This window comes from Chelonia mydas, chromosome 1 (genome assembly GCF_015237465.2).
Source record: "Chelonia mydas isolate rCheMyd1 chromosome 1, rCheMyd1.pri.v2, whole genome shotgun sequence".
Taxonomy (NCBI): domain Eukaryota; kingdom Metazoa; phylum Chordata; order Testudines; family Cheloniidae; genus Chelonia; species Chelonia mydas.
The window spans coordinates 224,390,480-224,409,427 of NC_057849.1; the positions used below are offsets into that span (position 1 = coordinate 224,390,480).

At 43.0% G+C, this 18,948-nt stretch overlaps 1 long non-coding RNA gene across 1 annotated transcript in view; it reads left to right on the forward strand.

Annotated features, from left to right (window-relative positions):
* The window catches only part of LOC122464001, a 41,413-nt gene that overhangs the window by 591 nt on the left and 21,874 nt on the right, over positions 1–18,948 (forward strand). Inside the window, exon 2 of the long non-coding RNA XR_006287811.1 lies at positions 17,421–17,572. This is a non-coding gene — a long non-coding RNA (uncharacterized LOC122464001). The remainder of the gene's footprint in view (positions 1–17,420; positions 17,573–18,948) is intronic.

Here is an 18,948-nt window from a genome sequence, read left to right on the forward strand (position 1 = left end):
GAGCAGTGCAGGAAATATGTTTCTGTATTGTTATAATAACTGATCCCTCTCTGCTATTTAAATGTGCGTAAAGGATTGAAAACTGTGTGAGATTTTTAGATGTCTAATAGAAACACACTCACAGGAAAAATATTTCATTTTGCTGAAGGAAGGGAAGTGTAAACACATTTAGAGGAGGCCTGTAAAGCTAGAAAGTACATAGCTGGAGGGGAACTGTGATTTTATAACCTCTGCTTCTAATTGAAAAAAATCATTCACAAGTCTACTGGCCACTTCACTGAGTATTATTTCTGAAAGTTGTTTGGGAGGTTAAAACAGAAACTGTTGTCCAATTATGGAGTTGCTATTACAACTCTGTAACATTTAGAGATACTATTGTCTTATAAGCATCTAAGTCCCTTTCTTTTCACTAAAAGAAAAGGAGTACTTGTGGCACCTTAGAGACTAACAAATTTATTTGAGCATAAGCTTTCATGAGCTACAGCTCACTTCATCGGATGCATGTTAGTCTCTAAGGTGCCACAAGTACTCCTTTTCTTTTTGTGAATACAGACTAACACGACTGGTACTCTGAAACCTTTCTTTTCACTGAATTGGATCTGAACTGGGACTTTTCAAAGTCTCCTATATATTAGGAAAGATAGTGAAATCAGGCAGTGGAGAAGAGGGTTTTTAATCTATCTCCTTCTTTCCCCTTCATCCCTCCCACAAATGAATTTTTGAGTTAAGGAGGGAATATGGTCTCATGGAAGAGCCTCAGATTGGATTCAGCAGATTTAGCTTTATTCCAGTCTCTGCTACTGACTTGCCGTGGGAGCTTTGGCAAGACACGTAACCATTCTGTGCCTCAGTTTCTCTATGAAAGGCAGATGATAATATTACCCACATCTGAAAAATGAACTAAGACCCATGGATGAAAAGTGCTAACTATTATTATGAAAGAAGGCAAAAAGGATAAACTGACAGTCTGTGTTAAATAGCAGACACTTAAATAGCACAGAGGGATCAATTATTATAACAACCAGTCAACAAAGAAAAAACAAGAACTAATCACCTTAAGCTAGGCAAGGAGATATTTGAGGCTAGTATTAGGAAAAGCATTAGAACTATAAGAAAGCAGGATAGCAATGGAACTAACTGCAAAGGGAAACTGTGAAATTGCCTTCACTAGGGATAATCAAGGTTAGGCCTGACTGTCTGTAGGTTTAGGGATAATTAAATAAGATTGTGAACTCAGAGTATTAACAGTATGTGACATATGTTGTCTGTAATGATAAAGAAACATACCTTCTCTAGCAGGTTGTTGTATTTGGAAAGTCACTCTTGAGTGACAATAGTTACAGAACTCCTTATCAGGACGCCCATTGATAGAGTTGAAATGTTTAGAACTGCTGCATTAAAATTCATAATTCTGAGCTGATTTATATCCTGGACAGTCCCGTTGGTTAGTATAGTATCTGGCTCATTTAGATCATTTCAGCCAGATTTTCTGGTAACACTGGTCTCCAATTTTGTGTTTACAATATTTGGGATTAATTTAGGCCACCTCACATAAGTATGTGATTGTGTCTGAAAATCAGGACGTTAGATGTCTAAGTGGCACAAATTATGCCTGCAAATAATTACCAGTGCAAAATTGTACCTAGAAATTTCAGGTACAAAACTAGGTTGAAAATGTGGCACTTTCTATTTTAGATCACCTAAATGGCAGGAGTAGTTTTTCAAATCATTGTAGTTTTAAAAACTGCTTTTGATGCCACTCTTATTTTTTACAGTACTTTTTTTAAACAGACTTTTCAAAGCTAATTGTATTTACTGGCATAAAACTCCCCCGCTACATGACTGCTTGTTTTTCCTGTCTGTTGTGGTCAATTAAGAATCACTATTCCATCCTAAAATTTTGGGATATGACCAGAGAGGTCAAGAGGGAACCTGCAGATTCAAAGATGATTGGGTTTGAACATCCTCTTTTCTTACAGGTAAGAAGGGGAAGGAAGTGGAAACGATAGAGAAAGCTAGTTAGTATTGAACCAGAGTCTCAGTATGATGTTAGGAGAATTGTGTTGATAAAGGAGCTGTCTTAAAAACAAAATAAAAAAAAAATGTTCTAACCTCTTGGGGTCCATGAGGCTTCTTGCAAGAGTAATAGTATTAACTCTGATCAAATTCCAGTTTGCATGATTACATTTTGCCTCTCTAAAACTGTCCATATACTTTATATTGGACATTTTTCTTTACTTCATTCTCTATAAAATTAGTGTATTGTTGATGGTGCAGAAATCAAGGGCCCTACAATGAAGTTTGACATCACTGTATCTACAAAGATATAGCAACCTGAGAATAAGGTCATGGAGAAAACCCAAGGTCTATTAGGAAGAGATAGGAAAGAATGTAACCAAAGCTATCACCACCTGAAAAAATATGTTTGGTTCAATTTGGGGATGTGCAAAAATTCAGGCTGGTGATTATTTTGCCTGGAGCACTTCTCCACTCTCTAGTTTCAGCTCACTCAGAAAAGTATTTGTAGCATATTAATATGCCTGAGTAAACCTCAAGTTCAACAATCTATGTCACCTCACATGTAACCAGGTGATAACCCACGCTGTAACTCACGTTGCTTGGAACCCAGTGTCACTGTGCATGAAACTCCATTTGATATTGCATTGTTAGAAAACTGGAACTTTACCAGCTTTAAATAATATGCTGACTGTCTAATAATATTTTTTAACAGCAGATACGTCATAGATGCTCACTAAATATTTTCCAATGCTCAAGAAGTAATGTCACCACCTCCTAGTTTACAATACTTTTTTTTCTTCTTTGTTTTACATTAATTTAAAAAATAATAAGCAGAGTACTACATTATATAGGCACTGTACTTCTTTGGCATAGGACTAGAAAATTAGCCAAGGAAAAAAGCTATTAGCTTTTGAGATATGCCCCTACCCATATCTATACGGTAGTGATATTAGAAGGCGCTTTAGAGTAGCTTTCAGAATCTTGCATTTATTGTATGCATGTCGGAGACAGAAACAACAGTAAGAAGTGTAGTGTAAAGTTCAGTAACAAGAGACACAGTAAGCGAGAGGTATAGTGTGTTGAATGCTGGCGATACTGAACTGAGAAGAGTTCTCTCTTAAGTACCAGGCAATGAAGGCTGAGAACTGTTGTTATGATTGAGGAATTCAGTGAGAGATGGAGTCCTTAAGAATCAGGGAAAGCCATACATAACTGTAAAAGGGCAGTAAAATGGAGGTGTTCACCAGTTAGTAACCTCTGACCAGACCCAAGAAGGAAGCAAGGTGAGAAGAGGAGGAGAGGGGAGAAGAGAAGTATGGTGGCTCAACTGACCACCCATTGCTCTCTACCACACAGTGCGCTCAGGAGCCACATTCCGACAGGGTATATGCAGGTGCAACTGCATTAAAGTCTTAATATGTCTCAAAAACGTTTACAGACAGACTTAGCCCTGGTCTACACTATGGGGTTAAGTCGAATTTAGCTGCATTAGGTCGATTTTAAAATGAATGCGTCTACACAACCAACCCTGTTCCGTCGACCTAAAGGATTCTTAAAATCTACTTCTGTACTCCTCCCCGGCGAGGGGAGTAGCGCTAAAATCGACCTTGCTGGGTTGAATTTGGGGTAGTGCAGACGCAATTCGACGGTATTGGCCTCCAGGAGCTATCCCAGAGTGCTCCAATGTGACTGCTCTGGATAGCACTTTGAACTCCGATGCATTAGCCAGGTACACAGGAAAAGCCCCAGGAAATTTTGAATTTCATTTACTGTTTGGTCAGCATGGCGAGCTCAGCAGCACAGGTGACCATGCAGTCTGCCCAGAATCACAAACAAGCTCCAGTATGGACCGAAAGGGAGACTCTGGATCTGATTGCTGTATGGGGAGAAGAATCTGTGCAGGCTGAACTCCGATCAAAAAGAAGAAATGCTAATATATATGCCAAAATCGCACAGGGCATGGTGGAGAGAGGCTACAACAGGGACACACAGCAGTGCCGCATGAAAGTTAAGGAGCTCAGGCAAGCCTACCAAAAGACAAAGGAGGCAAACGGTTGCTCTGGGTCAGAGCCCCATACATGCCGCTTCTATGATCAGCTGCATGGCATTCTGGGAGGGGGGACCCTACCATTACTGCACCACTGTCTGTGGACACCTGCAAGGGGGGAGTCTCACGCAACAGGGAGGAGGATTTTGTGGAGGAGGAGGAGAATGCGCAGCAGGCAAGTAGTGAATCCGTTCTCCCCGGCAGCCAGGACCTTTTCATCACCCTGGAGCCAATACCCTCCTAAGGCGGGATCCCCGACCCTGAAGCTGGAGAAGGCAGCTCTGGGGAGTGCACATTTGTAACTACAGTATAGAGTTTAAAAGCAATAGTGTTTAATGTTTGATTTGCCCTGAAGACTTGGGATGCATTCGCGGCCAGTACAGCTACTGGAAAAGTCTGTTAACATGTCTGGGGATGGAGCGGGAATCCTCCAGGGACATCTCCATGAAGCTCTTCTGGAGGTACTCTGAAAGCCTTTGCAGAAGGTTTCTGGGGAGGGCTGCCTTATTTCGTCCTCCACGGAAGGACACTCTACCACGCCAAGCCAGTAGTAAGTAGTCTGGAATCACTGCAGCACAAAGCATGGCAGCGAATGGTCCTGGGTTTTGGTCACATTCAAGCAACATTCGGTCTATATCTTTCTGTGTTAGCCTCAGGAGAGTGAGATCATTCGTGGTCACCTGGTTGAAATAGGGGGATTTTTGTAAGGGAACAGTAAAAGGACCCTGTTCATGCTGGGTTGTTTGCGCTTGGCTAAAAGGGATCATCCCGGAGAATAGCCACCTGGTGGGGTGGGGGAGGTGTCTGCTGCACATCCACCTGAAAACCACAGCCCCTCCTTTTAAATGTGAAACCCAGCCAGCATTGCTTGCTATGGGAAAGGATGGCGCTGCAGTTTGAAACCATTCCCATATGTTTTGAAGGCATAAGAAGCCAACCCCGCATACGAAAAGGCTTACCATGGCTGCCTGGAAACTGAATTCTATTGCCCAGCCGTTTGTGATGTGTCACCATATTGGTAGGCACTCAATATAAAAGGCAAAATGCGACCTTGTATCTAAAGCACATGTGCTGTCTGCTGTGAATTGCTTGATTCACTGTGAAAGAGTCTCCCTTTTGTTCTCAGAAATGTATCATCTTAAATTTTACTCTCCCTTTTTATCTCCCCTAAGGTGCAAATGTTTCTGTGCTCCCCCTATCATCTCCGTCCCTGAGGTTATCGCAGATTAGAAAGCGAAAAAAACGCACTCGCGATGACATGTTTTACGAGCTCATGCAGTCGTCCCACACTGATAGGGCACAGCTTAATGCATGGAGGTATTCAGTGGCAGAGGGCAGGAAAGCATTAAGTGAGTGTGAAGAGCAGAGGCAGGAGGCGATGCTGAGGCTAATGGGGGAGCAAACGAACATGATGAAGCGTCTGCTGCAGCTGCAGGAAAGCCAACAAGAGCACAGACCCCCGCTGCATCCATTGTATAACCGCTTGCCCTCCTACCCAAGTTCCATAACCTCCTCACCCAGATGCCCAAGAATGCTGTAGGGCAGCGGGGGAAGGCTCCGGGCACCCAGCCTCTCCACTCCAGAGGATGGCCCAAGCAACAGAAGGCTGTCATTCAAACAGTTTTGATTTGTAGTGTGGCTACAATAAGCAATGTGGCCTTGTCCTTCCCTCCTCCCGCACCCCACCCCACCTGGGCTACCTTGTCAGTTATCTCACTTTTTTTTTTTAATTACTAAAGAAAGAGTGCATGGTTTCAAAACAATAGTTACTTTATTTCCTTTGCCAGCTGTGGTCGAAGGGGGGAGGGTGGTTGGCTTACAGAGAATTAAAATCAACAAAGGGGGCAGGTTTGCAGCAAGGAGAAACACACACAACTGTCACACGGTAGCTTGGCCAGTCATGAAACTGGTTTTCAAAGCCTCTCTGATGCGCAGCCTGCCTAGCTTTGCTTTTCTAATCGCCATGGTGTCTGGCTGCTCAAAATCAGCTGCCAGGCGATTTGCCTTAAGCTCCCACCCTGCCATAAATGTTTCCCTCTTACTCTCACAGATATTATGGAGCACACAGCAAGCAGCAATAACAATGGGAATGTTGGTTGTGCTGAAGTCTAACCTAGTCAGCAAACATGGCTAGCGAGCTTTTAAACATCCAAAGGCACATTCTACCACCATTCTGCACTTGCTCAGCCTGTAGTTGAACTGCTCCTTACTACTGTCCAGGCTGCCTGTGTACTGCTTCATGAGCCATGGAAGCAAGGGGTAGGCTGGGTGCCCAAGGATAACTATTGGCATTTCAACATCCCCAGTGGTAATTTTCTGGTCTGGGAAGTAAGTCCCTTCTTACAACTGCTCGAAGAGCCCACAGTTCTTAAAGATGCAAGTGTCATGCACCTTTCCCAGCCATCCCACGTTGATGTTGGTGAAACTTCCCTTGTGATCCACCAGTGCTTCCAGCACCATTGAGAAGTACCCCTTGTGGTTTACGTACTGGTTGACAACGTGGTCCAGTGCCTGCTTGGAATGCTGGTGCCTGGAGCCAGCCCTGGCCTTCACAACTTCCTCAGGCAAGGAGTTCCACAGGTTGACTATGCACTGAGTGAAAAAGAACTTCCTTTTATTTGTTTTAAACCTACTACCCATTAATTTCATTTGGTGGACCCTAGTTCTTATATTATGGGGAAAAGTAAATAACTTTTCCTTATTCACTTTCTCCACACCACTCATGATTTTATCTACCGCTATCATATCCCCCGTTAGTCTCCTCTTTTCCAAGCTGAAAAGTCCTACCCTCTTTAATCTCTCCTTATATGGGACCCGTTCCAAACCCCTAATCATTTTAGTTGCCCTTTTCTGAACCTTTTCTAATGCCAGTATATCTTTTTTGAGATGAGGGGAGCACATCTGTACGCAGTATTCAAGATGTGGGCGTACAATGGATTTATATAAGGGCAAGAAGATATTCTTCATCTTATTCTCTATCCCTTTTTCTAATGATTCCTAACATCCTGTTCACTTTTTTGACTGCCGCTGCGTACTGCATGGACGTCTTCAGAAAACTATCCACAATGACTCCAAGATCTCTTTCCTGATTAGTTGTAGCTAAATTAGCCCCCATCATATTGTATGTATAGTTGGGGTTATTTTTTCCAATGTGCATTACTTTACATTTATCCACATTAAATTTCATTTGCCATTTTGTTGCCCAATCACTTAGTTTTGTGAAGTTCTTCACAGTCCGCTTTGGTCTTAACTATCTTGAGCAGTTTAGTATCGTCTGCAAACTTTGCCACCTCACTGTTTACCCCTTTCTCCAGATCATTTATGAATAAGTTGAATAGGATTGGTCCTAGGACTGACCTTTGGGGAACACCACTAGTTACCCATCTCCATTCTGAAAATTTACCATTTATTCCTACCCTTTGTTCCCTGTCTTTTAACCAGTTCTCAATCCATGAAAGGATCTTCCCTCTTATCCCATGAAACTTAATTTACGTAAGAGCCTTTGGTGAGGGACCTTTTCAAAGGCTTTCTGGAAATCTAAGTACACTATGGCCACTGGATCCTCCTTGTCCACATGTTTGTCGACCCTCTCAAAGAACTCTAATAGATTAGTAAGACATGATTTCCCTTTACAAAAACCATGTTGACTTTTGCGCAACAGTTTATGCTCTTCTATGTGTCTGACAATTTTATTTTTTACTATTTTCAACTAATTTGCCCAGTACTGACGTTAGACTTACCGGTCTGTAATTGCCAGGATCACCTCTACAGCCCTTCTTAAATATTGGCTTTACATTAGCTATCTTCCAGTCATTGAGTACAGTAGCTGATTTAAAGGACAGGTTACAAACCATAGTTAATAGTTCCGCAATTTCACATTTGAGTTCTTTCAGAACTCTTGGGTGAATGCTATCTGGTCCTGGTGACTTGTTACTGTTAAGTTTCTCAATTAATTCCAAAACCTCCTCTAGTGATACTTCAATCTGTGACAATTCTTCAGATTTGTCGCCTACAAAAGACGGCTCAGGTTTGGGAATCTCCCTAACATCCTCAGCTGTGAAGACTGAAGCAAAGAATTCGTTTAGTTTCTCTACGATGACTTTATCGTCTTTAAGTGCTCCTTTTGTATCTCAATCGTCCAGGGCCCCACTGGTTGTTTAGCAGTCTTCCTGCTTCTGATGTACTTAAAAAACATTTTGTTATTGCCTTCTGAGTTTTTGGTTCGCTGTTCTTCAAACTCCTTTTTGGCTTTTCTTATTACATTTTTACACTTAATTTGGCAGTGTTTATGCTCCTTTCTATTTACCTCACTAGGATTTGACTTCCACTTTTTAAAAGATGCCTTTTTATCTCTCACTGCTTCTTTTAACATGATTGTTAAGCCATGATGGCTCTTTTTTAGTTCTTTTACTGTGTTTTTTAATTTGGGGTATACATTGAAGTTGAGCCTCTATTATGGTGTCTTTGAAAAGTGTCCGTGCAGCTTGCAGGGATTTCTCTCGAGTCACTGTACCTTTTAATTTCTGTTTAACTAACCTCCTCATTTTTGCATAGTTCCCCTTTCTGAAATTAAATGCCACAATGTTGGGTTGTTGAGGTGTTCTCCCCATCACAGGAATGTTAAATGTTACTATAGTATGGTCACTGTTTCCAAGCGGTCCTGTTACAGTTACCTCTTGGACCAGATCCTGCCCTCCACTCAGGACTAGATCGAGAGTTGCCTCTCCCCTTGTGGGTTCCTGTACCATCTGCTCCAAGAGGCAGTCATTTAAAGTATCGAGAAATTTTGTCTCTGCATTTCGTCCTGAGGTGACATGTACCCAGTCAATATGGAGATAATTGAAATCCCCCACTATTATTGAGTTTTTTATTTTGATAGGCTCTCTGATCTTCCTTAGCACAAAGGAGCTTATTTAAAAGATCCTTATACGTTGTTTTGTGAGAAAGTGTGAAAGAGAAAAGAGATCTTTCTACAAGGAGGGAAGCAGAAGACTAATGGAAAGAGACAGAGAGAGACTCCTAGAAGAAGATGACAGAGAAAAAAATGAAGGGAAATAGAATGCGAGTGAGGTTGAAAGTAACGAATGTAAGTCAGTCTAGCTACTGGACTAGTCAGTAGGTAGCTACAAAGAATATTCAGGGAGAATACTAGACTGGAACTTAAAAGTACTTCTCAGACCTTGCTCAGTTGACAAGTCAGTGCTTAAGTGTGACACAGAATTACCCCTAGATCAGAGAAAGGCATTTCTGAACTTTAACTATATTATTTAATGACTGAAGTTGTCCACCACTTTCTGCAAAGTCCAGGAATGAATCCGTATGGGGAAAGCCATGAACCTAGTACTTGAGACCAGTCAAGGAAGAGAAACCAAGAAGCAGAGGATCCTATACCATGTTCTCCAGCCAGCTGCCTCACCTTGTACCTGGGACTACACCCGGGCAGAAACGAATGGTACATCTGCATTGCAAGCAAAAAAAACCAAAACAAAAACAAAAAAACAACCAACCACCACCTAAAACCCCAGAGCAGTGAGTCTCAGGGTATGTCTACACTACAAAATTAGGTCAATTTTATAGAAGTCCATTTTTAGGAAGCGATTTTATACAGTCGATTGTGTGTGTCCCAACTAAGCGCATTAAGTCGGCGGAGTGCGTCCACAGTACCGTGGCTAGCGTCGCTTCGGAGCAGTGCACTATGGGTAGCTATCCCACAGTTCCCGCAGTCTCTGCTCTCCATTGGAATTCTGGGTTGAGCTCCCAATGCCTGATGGGGCAAAAACATTGTTGCGGGTGGTTCTGGGTACATGTTGTCAGTCACCCCTCCCTCCCTCCGCGAAAGCAACGGCAGACAATCATTTCGCGCCCTTTTTCCTGGATTGCCTGCGCAGACGCCATAGCACTGCAAGCATGGAGCCTGCTCAGATCACCGCTGCAGTTGTGAGCATTGTAAACACCTCGCGCATTATCCTGCAGTATGTGCAGAACCTGCAAAAGCAGTCAAGGAGGCGACGATAGCGCGATCACGATAGCGATGAGGACATGGACACAGACTTCTCTCAAAGCAAGGACCCAGGAGCTGTTCAATGCTAGAAGCCGCTGGGGATGGTGTAGCAGTGATCAGAGGAGAGCAGAGCAGGACCTAAAGCCTCCAGTAGGGGGCAGGAATCCCAATCTCAGGGGCTGCAGAAAGAGTTGTCTTTCCTGACTAGGCCTCAAAGAGCTGGATATTGTTATAGCAAGTCCTAGATCAAGGATTCAGCAGGGGCTGGATTGAGAGCCCTCCACTCCTGGGGAAGTTTCACTCTGAGCCCTAGTGCTATACAAGAAGCTGCAGGTGTTTCCCCACTCCTTTACCCCCCCTCTGTCCCCTTCCACCACTTTCTTTAACTCCCTTCTCCCCATCTCTTACTCTCTGTAAGAATCATACAAGGGCCATGGTTAAAAAGTGAAAGGAAAAGTCAGCGAAACCAATATTCCAATTGTTATTGCTGCTTGCTGTGTGCTACATAATATCTGTGAGAGTAAGGGGGAGATGTTTAAGGCGGGGTGGGAGGTTGAGGCAAATCGCCTGGCCGCTGGTTACGCGCAGCCAGACACCAGGGCGATTAGAAGAGCACAGCTGGGCACGCAGTGCATCAGAGAAGCTTTGAAAACCAGTTTCATGACTGGCCAGGCTATGGTGTGACAGTTCTGTTTGTTTCTCCTTCATGAAAACCCGCCCCCTTGGTTGACTCTACTTCCCTGTAAGTCAATCGCCCTCCCCCCTTTGATCACCACTTTCAGAGGCAATAAAGTCATTATTGTTTCAAAATCATGCATTCGTTATTAATTCATCACACAAATAGGGGGAAAACTCGCAAGGTAGCCCAGGAGGGGTGGGTGAGGAGGGAAGCACCGGTGGGATCGTGGATGAGGGGAGGAGGGAAGGACAAGGCCACACTACAGTTCAAAACTTATTGAATGCCAGCCTTCTGTTGCTTGGGCAATCCTCTGGGGTGGAGTGGCTGGGTGCCCGGAGCCTCCCCCCTCGTGTTCTTGGGCGTCTGGGTGAGGAGGATATGGAACCTGGGGAGGAGGGCAGGCGGTTATACAGGAGCTGCAGCGGCGGACTGTGCTCCTGCTGCCTTTCCTGCAGCTCCACCAGATGCCTGAGCATGTCAGTTTGCTCCCCCATTAGCCTGAGCATTGCATCCTGCCTCCTCTCATCACACTCATTTAACGCAGGGGTCGGCAACATGCGGCATGCATGCCAATTTTTGTTCCGTTCACCCAGGCCAGCAGCGGGCTGAGTGGGGATGGCGGCTGGAACGCCAGACCGGCAGTGGGCTCAGCGGCTCAGCCCGCTGCCGGTCTGGGGTCCGGTTGCCGGCTCCTGCCAGCCAGGGTCCCGACCCCGCTCAGCTCAGCCTGGGATTCTGTCCATGCCTTTGGAGATTTTGGCATCTATATCGGCATTTCGTCTTTTGGAACTGAGTTCTGCCTGCACGGATTCTTCTCCCCATACAGAGATCAGATCCAGTACCTCCCGTTCCGTCCATGCTGATGCGCTCGCCACGCTGGCCAAATAGGAAATGAAATTCAAAAGTTCCCCGGGGCTTTTCCTGACTACCTGGCTAGTACATCTGAGTTGAAAGTGTTGTCCAGAGCAGTCACAATGGAGCATTCTGGGAAAGCTCCTGGAGGCCAATACTGTCAAATTGCGTCCACAGTACCTCAAATCCGGAACAGCAATGTCGATTTTAGCGCTTCTCCCCTTGCCAAGGTGGAGTACAGAAACTAGTTTTAAGAGCCCTTTAAGTCGACAAAACTGGGTTGGTTGTGTGGATGGATTTAGTTTTAATTCGACCTAATGCGGCTAAATTTGACATCATCGCATACTGTAGACCAGGCTTCAGAGCCTGCATCACTGACTCAGGCTTCTGAGGCTCATGCTATGAAGCTACAAATAGCAGCATAGATATGCTGACTCAGGTTGGAGCCTGGGCTCTGAAAATTTGTCAAGGGGGAGTGGCTCCAGTTCAAGTAGGAACCTCTACACTGCTACTTTTAGCCCCATTGCATGAGTCTCATGAGCCTTAGTCAGTTGAGCCAGGCTCTGAGACTCAGTGCTGCATTGTTTTTTCCCCCAGTGTAGACATACCCTCAGTATTACCTTCCACTTCAAGTATTAAAAGCCTAGCTGGAGTAATATCTATGATTGATGAGAACCATGTATGACTCTCACAAGATAGCTCAGTTCAAAATCCCATACAAGCCCTCCCCAAGACAGGGAATATCACCATACCATATGCTATAGCTCTAACTAAGTTATGGGCTTGATGCAGAAGTTACTGGGTTTTATACAGGAGGTCAAGCTAGATGATCATAATTGTGCTTGTGGCTTTTCATCTTAACACTTAGTTAAGAATCCTTGAAAATATCCAAATTCCACAGTTGGAATCAGAAAGTCCCTGCAGTCTGCAAGGAGAAATAGGCTTTTAAGTATTAATATCTTACTTGAGATTCACTGCAAAACTTTTGCCTAGGTTGAGCTTGTTGTTTCTGTAAGTGACAATGAATACAGTAAACTGAATGAATTGTAAAGAGCTCCATAATATGTAGTTTTGTAGTGCAGCCTGTGAACTGTGCAGAATTGCAAAATGTTGCAATATGACCCACTTTTTTGGATTCTTGTTTTTAATAGGTGACAAAAGTAGAATTTAGTTTACTACATAGATGGAGTCCTGAATCACTGTCTTGGAGTATACTGCATTCTAAATAATTTGGGCTTCCCCCTAGCAAAAGTCAGCCTTCTAATAAAACGTTTCCAGAGTTTAAGATTTTGTTTAACTTGCTCTTCAAGGGATTAGTAGCCCTTCCAACCCTTTCCCACACCCTTACCTGACCCTCCCCATCCAGTGGATGTTAATGATGCAGATGAAAAAATAAAGAACAATCCTCTCTTGTACTGAACTGGGGTTGAACATACTCCATGATGAGAAACTACAAATGCCTCCAGTAGTTTCACTTAGCTGTTGTTCCTGTTTTTGCAGAAAGATAAGAGTAAAAAAGCCAGACTAACAGGAATTTCTCACAAACATTTTCAGGTTCATTGGTCAGTTTCACTCACTATCTCTCCCTCAACTTGCTAAAGCAAATACTTCTACAGCAGGTACTGAGGTAGCAGGACACGGCAAAACTCCTGTACAATAGCATTCTATTGTCACTGAATTAAAGACTCTAAAATTGACCTGATGTCTCAGAGGGAACTAGCACTGGGATTCAGGGCTTTCCTCAAACTTTAGTACCTCAATCAATTGCTCTTTGCATCTCAGTCCTGAACATTTCAGCAAACCTACTATTCTGTCTTTTGATTTTTCTATTACAAGAGAATTGTAGAAACAAAGAAAATCACCCCCACCCGAAAGCAGACTGCATAGTGATGTACATACCACAAGTATTTGGGTAATATTACAAGAAGGATTTCTGGCAGCATGACTTCTGGGAAAGAATTCAGAGTATGCAGTGGTTGTACAGGGCTCTCAGTGATTGTGGGCACTCTTGAGTTTGTGTAGTTTACAGTGGTTCTACTTTGTATTGTGTTTTTGCCGCACTCACAAGCTAAACAGATCAGTACTTGGCAGGGAGATTTCCAAGGAACATTTAAGGTTATGCAGAGTCTGGTGATCTAGTAGGTGGCACTTTTCCTTCTAATTCTGTACTGAGCTAAAGCCCTAGCCTGGCAACAGTAGAGGACTGTGTTGCTGGAAGTTTGTGGTTCTAATGAAATATAAAACTGAGCTGACAACTTGCAACATGTTTTGTATGATTAGCAGAGATAACGCCAGGCATCCTAGTCAAACACCAACTTGGGTAATTAAATGCAGCCTACCTACTTTCCTCCTGCAGTTTTAATTGGTTGTAGGGTGACCAGACATTCCAATATCAGCAGGACCTTTCTGATATTAGGGGCTTTGTCTTATACGTATAACTAAACCCCTCCTTTGAAAAAAATTGTCCCAATTTTTCACTCTTGCTATCTGGTCACCCTAATTGATTGCTTCTTCACGTCTTGTGTTAGACTGTTGCATAGCATTGCTCTCTACATTAAACAGCCACTACATTCAACCTACAGGTGGCTGCATTTCATAGGCGGGTGTAGTGAAGATGATCTAAAGCGTGTTAAATTCATTTAGGATCCTTTGAAATGAAAGACACTGTATAAATGCAAGCATTATTTTGATACAGTAAAATCTGTTTTAAGTGACTGAAAGTGACCAGAATAAATGGCCTAAAAGATTAACAAAATTGAACAGAAAAAAAAAAGAACTTGAAGATGCCTTCAAGTGGTCTCTTAAGGTTGGGAGATGGTCTGTACTGCAGGTTTTACTGTAAGAGATACGTGTATAATTACACACACAAGAGTACCTTAAAAGAACATTAAAGTTGCAAAGTCAAGAACTCAAAAGTTAGGAAATGCCCTAATTAAGGTAGCCTGTTTCCTCCTACTCCAACTGTTTGTCCCGGGTCTCCTTGCCCAGCCAGTCCTAGTCCTCCCCTGGGGTACTTGGTTTTCCTAGCCACGTCCCTCTGGAGTCCCACCCCTTCCAGGACATCAGTGTCCTTCAACAGTATTAAGACCCAGGTAGTGAACCTGTTAGTGAGCTCGCCAGGGTCATCTTCAATTCCAGTCTCTTCACCAAGTGACATGAAAAGACAACAACAACTCACTTTTTCCCCTATAGTTTGAGATTTCAGTCTCTCTCCCAGTTCCCCTTTGTTCTATTGTCAGGGCACCCTCCCCCCAGTCATTTCCCTCAAGTTCCGTCCAGGGTTGGGTCTAAGGGTGGGCAAGCAGGGTGCTCACACCTAACTTTTTTGGGTGGGAGGGGCTTAGCCACTTCAGGGGGACAGCTCAAAATGTTTTTCACCCTAGCTAACAAATGGCTAGGGCTGCTCCTATTCTACCTCTTTACAGACCCACCACTAAAGTTATAGCTAGCTCCTGCAGCTTATTCCTCTCTTCAGCGACTCCACCCAAAAGAAGAATTCTACCCAGCATCTCCCCTAGCCTTTCTCCTCAGGAGAGAACAGATGGTCTTAGCCTCCTAGTCTGCTGAATTCCTTCTTTTATGGCAACCACCCAGCTCCTACCAGCTGGTTTTGATACCAAATTGAGCCTGACCCACCCTCTAGGTGCAACATGGTGAGCTAATTGGGCTCCCAGCCTCCTGTTAACTCTTTATTGGGTTGTATGATGTTTGTACACCCTATCACACCCTCACACAAAGACCATCCCCCCTGCCAAATATCAAGTCCCTGCTCCAAAATATGGGGACCCTTGAACTGTTCAAACAAAAGGTTGCCAATTTTTTTTTATATGGACAAAACAATGTATTTTTCCTAGACTTGTTCTCACAAACAGCCAAACAGTTTTGCCTGAAATTAAGAAAGGGAAAAAAAATCAATCTGGGGCAGACACCTAGCATGGAAAATTTGAGCCCAAATGATTAAAATTTGACAAAGTGATAAACAATTGAAAACAGGATCTGATAATGGGAAGTCTTAAATGGGTCCTATAATGGGCAACCGAATAATAGGTGGCACTATCAGTCCCATCTATAATCAGTTTTTTAAAAAAGCAGCCCACAGAATGCAGACACAATAGAAATTCCAAGACTTGCTGCAGACTTCTAGCTGAAACACTGTATTGAGGTATGTTGCCTAAGGCATAATTTCAGTGGAGCCAGAGTAAAGAATGCACAGTGTAAAATCAAGCTCAGAATGGGCAGTGCATAGTAAACTTGAACCAAATTAAGCTCTGTGCATATCCATTCAGAATACTGCTGCAGAGATCATTTTCCTAGCCTAGTGCTTTGAGCATGTCACCCTTCTCTGGCTCCCCCTTCTCCATTGCATAAAACATAAGCTACTTGTCTTCACTTTCAAGGCCCTTCACATCCTATCCGCACCCTATCTGTCATCTCTCTTTCACTACTGAGAGGTTGATTCCTTTCTCTAGTGAGCCTCCATGGCCCACTTGTTGAATTTTCAAATAAGCACATTCATGCTGTCTCCCAGGCTGCTCCTCATGCTTTGGAGGAGCTCCCCATAAACATATGCCAAGCTACTTCGTTTTTTTTTCCTTTGAATGCCTCCGTAAAACTCTCCTTTGCCATGATGCCTACAAAAAGCTTTACAGTGGTTAGGCTGCTGGCGTGCAGAGATCTATTATGCTGACCACTGTTGTCTCATTGTTTCCTTATGCTCCCAGATCAGTCTGTCTGTATCTATCTGTTGTCTCTTGTCTTCTACATAGACTGTAAACTCTTTGGGGCAGGGACTGTCTTTTTGTTCTGTTTTGTACAGCACCTAGCACAGCAGAATCTGGTTCCACAACTGAGTCTATTAGGTGCTATGATAACAGTAATAATAATAGTAATAATCATAATAACAATATGGGGGCTCAACCTCAGTATGGTTGTGCATGGTGAATCTGAACCAGGATAATTTATCAAATTAAGCTGAAATGTTATCAGTCAATTGTAAACTGATGTAAGTGGATCTGGGAGTTTGCACTGATTTAACTAAATGTGTTTAAAAATTATTTTAGTTGAACTGGTGCTGGTTCTCCCACTAGTATTCTACAGTGCCCTGGCAGCTTTACAAAATCTCCCAGAATGCACTGCTTCTGGAAGCTAAGCCAGGAATTGTGGGCGAGTTGCCCAGAAAGCATTGTAACTGAAGTTATTTAGTACAGTTCTACTGTGAATGTGGAGAAAAACTCAAACTGGTTCAGTACAGTGGGTGTGGATGCACTGAAATAGAATCATAGAATCATAGAATATCAGGGTTGGAAGGGACCTCAGGAGGTCATCTAGTCCAACCCCCTGCTCAAAGCAGGACCAATCCCCAATCAAATCATCCCAGCCAGGGCTTTGTCAAGCCTGACCTTAAAAACTTCTAAGGAAGGAAATATTTTTTCTTAAACTGGTTGTTACAAATGGTTCAATTCTGTGGCTTAGATAACGGCTTGGAAATAGTGATCTTAATATTCCACTTCCTGGGGCATGATCCACAGCTTAGGGAATGACATAGGCATGGGTAGTACACCTGTAGCAAAAGGCAGTTGCAACGTTATAAAAAAGGGAATAAATAACTTGAATGAACAACTGTCAGAGACAGGAATCTGGTTGCTTTCAGCAAGTCATAGTTTTCAATGTGCTTTTCTTCCACAAGTGTAGTTAGTGTGAATAATACAAAAGGAATCTCATTTATGTTTGTTTCCTCTGTTCAATAATGCAAGTAACTGATATTTTCTGAATAAGTTCCCTTCAAGACTCCAGTGCAACTGGTTATTGCTCTTTTCCAACAGCAATCCTCTATATGAGAGTATGTCAGGTAGTGAGATTGGGAGTGAGCAGGACTGAGAATGACTGTCTTCATCTTCACATATGAAGTCCAGAGAGTTCCTCAGCAGCATGGGAGCAGATTTTCTGACATCAGGAAAGCCAACATCAGGAGACTGTAAGCTCTTTGGGGTTTTGTTCTGTGTTTGTACAGCACCTAGCACAATGGGTTCCCAGTCCATGCCTAGAGTTCCTAGGAGCTACCACAATATAAATAAATAAATTAAATAATAGTGCATGCATAAGTTGGCTGTGTTGGTTCAGTCATCTATGCCCTCTGTGCCTCAGCAGTTCCTGTGCACTGTAACTAAGTGGAGAATTTATCTTCGTAGCAGAAGTCTGTGAAAAGTTCTTTATAACTCTGAAGGCATTTTACACATTGTTGGGCACTATACCAGGCACCTGATGCACCAGTCTGTCCAGGGAGAAGATCCACATGGAAAAGTAACATATGTAGTACTAGTAATCAGGAATGCATCCGATGAAGTGAGCTGTAGCTCACAAAAGCTTATGCTCAAATAAATTGGTTAGTCTCTAAGGTGCCACAAGTACTCCTTTTCTTTGCAGTAATCAGACAAAGACCTTTTGCATGATAATTTGTCATGTATATTACAATATGTTAATGTGAGTGGCAACTCTACTGTATTTATTGGCACGTCTACTCTGTACTGTATTTAGTTCTGTTCCAGCGATACTGAGACCTCAGTGGTTCAGGAGCCAGATTAGTGATCAACATTACCCAAAAGAGCTACAGTACTGTGAATTCATTGTTTCATTTACTGTAGGACTATTCATATTTAAACAGTATGATGGGGATAAGTGCTAGGCACCAGCACCACCCAGTGACTTCATTAGCAATTGAAGGTGTTCTACACTTCTCTGGGGTAACTCATCACCACACAGGATCAGTCCCTTAATTAACAATACAGAATCAATATGTGATTTATTTTAAAATGCCCATAGTAAATAGTAAGTAGCTCAAGATGCCCAAGGCTGGAAATTAACGAGAAAGTAGGTCTCAACTGACAAAGCATTGTTTGGAGTAAGGCGTGCAAATACCACTGTTTATTGACACCTGGAAAAGCGCTACCAAGCTTTCTCAATCATCTATCCTGACATTAGAATGAGAGAGACTGCTGTTGCCCTGGTTAAAACAAAGGGCATGATTCTTTGCTGCACTGCATCTAGCGCCAACATTTATATCAGTGCAAAGTTAGTGCAAAATTTGTGTAAAAAAACTCTACCATTTTGCTTTCCTAGCATTTTACACTCACTTTGAACACGTGTAAGTGAATACACAACATGCAGCGCAAAGGAGAATAAGGTCTGCACTAGACAGCTGTACTGCTTTGACCATACAGGTATAGTTAAAGGGATACTACCTCCCCTCCGCACCCTCCACACTCTTTTATACTATTATAAGTACATCCACGCTAGATCTTGTATTGGTTAAAAAAAAAAATCACATCCCTAGCCAATGTAGTTATACAAGTG